This window comes from Rattus norvegicus, chromosome 12, assembly GCF_036323735.1.
Source record: "Rattus norvegicus strain BN/NHsdMcwi chromosome 12, GRCr8, whole genome shotgun sequence".
Taxonomy (NCBI): domain Eukaryota; kingdom Metazoa; phylum Chordata; class Mammalia; order Rodentia; family Muridae; genus Rattus; species Rattus norvegicus.
In genome coordinates this window covers 12,985,449-12,986,954 of record NC_086030.1, presented here as the reverse complement: position 1 = coordinate 12,986,954, position 1,506 = coordinate 12,985,449, and the positions used below count along the sequence as shown (strand labels likewise).

General features: G+C 50.2%; 1 non-coding gene across 1 annotated transcript; it reads right to left on the bottom strand.

The window, feature by feature from the left end:
- Positions 1–272: 272 nt before the first annotated feature.
- Positions 273–401, bottom strand: LOC120096117 (small nucleolar RNA SNORA17). Its single transcript, XR_005492145.1, has one exon. It is a non-coding gene; the product is annotated as a small nucleolar RNA SNORA17 (small nucleolar RNA).
- Positions 402–1,506: the final 1,105 nt, after the last annotated feature.

The following is a 1,506-nucleotide window of genomic DNA, read 5'->3' as shown; positions in this document are numbered from 1 at the left end:
ATGGTCTGCCCCCTACACCCTAGTCCTGTCCAGTGCTGATCTGGCAGTCATCTCAAGCTAGCTCCCTGTCCAGGCCCCATGGCACCAGTCATCTTGGGCTTGATCCTTGCCAGGCCCACCCTAGTAGCCCCTTGTGACAGGGTCGTCTGTCTTGGCTCATGATCCCAGGGGTGTTTTCCTGGTCTCCCACTTGCCCCTCCTCCTGGGAGCCCTTCCAGGCCTGCCTGGTGCCAGACGGGTGGGTGGCGGTCTCATGCTCACTTTTTTCAGGTAGTGTTAGGCTACTAATCATTCAGATGTTCACAGGTCAGAGCACTGAGTGTAGACACAGCCTCTCTTCTCTCTGCCACCTATGGCCACACGTGTGACACAGCAGCTGCACTGGTACCTCTAAGGGCAGGGTCTAAGCCATCTTTGGCCAGCTTTTCCATCGACTATCACATAATCTCCTTCCCTTCCCTTCTTTCTTTTTCTTTTAATTGTTGGGCTTTCGAGACAGGCTTTCTCTGGGTCGCTAGCTAGCCCTGGCTGTCCTGGAACTTGTTCTGTAGACCAGGCTGGCCTCAGAGATCTCCCTGTCTCTGCCTCCTGAGTGCTGGGATTAGATGTCTGCACCAGCACCACCCAGCTCATTTCTTTTTCTACTTAACTAGCCAGAACTGGCTTCCACGGCCTGCTAGGAAGAACTGGGAGTAACGCAGCAACCTGCCTGACGATCAACTCATTTAGAGTCTGCTCAGGCTGGTGTGTAGGCTACGGAAAGCACCGGTCTTCTCCTGGACCTGAGTCGTGTCCTGACCAATGGATAAGTCATAGACTTGGTGCCAAAAATGGAGTCCAGGTCCATCCACATGTAGTTAGTTCTCTGTCCAAGGCTCCTTCAGGCATCTAGGCAGGGGTGACAATTTAGGAGTCCTCATCCAAAGGCCATAAGTTAGAGCAGGACTAGCTTGTCACACCCTCCTTATCACACCCTCCGCTGTCTGAGAGCAGCAGTGATTGGTGTCCTGAGATGTGTGTGATTGTCCTCAGGCTGTGCCTTCTTGAGTGGCCATCCATGCCGTACCCGTTTTCATTCCGATGTCCTCTGACTTTCACACTGTCACCAGGACATGTGTGTTCCTCCACACAATAAACAACGATACACTAAATAATAAATACTTTTAATACTTTTACTGTGGGGGCTTTTCTAATTGGTTTTCTTTGGGGTTTTGCTATGGAGCCCAGAGTAGCCCCAGACTCTTTACCCTCCTGCCTCTGACTCCCCAGTGCTGAGATTACAGGGGTGGTTTCGCTTCTAAAGCAAACATAAATGTCAGCGTTGAAAGGGTTTAGAGTTTTGGACACTTTTCAAAGTGTCAGAGTCCCTGAGACCAAAACACTTGAGAGGGGCTGTGGCAGGTTCCTTGGCATACCCAGATCCATATCTTTTCATTTTTTTTTAATTATTTTATGTGTATGCATGTTTTTCCTGTGTGCATTTCTGTATGTCTATGTGCTACGCAC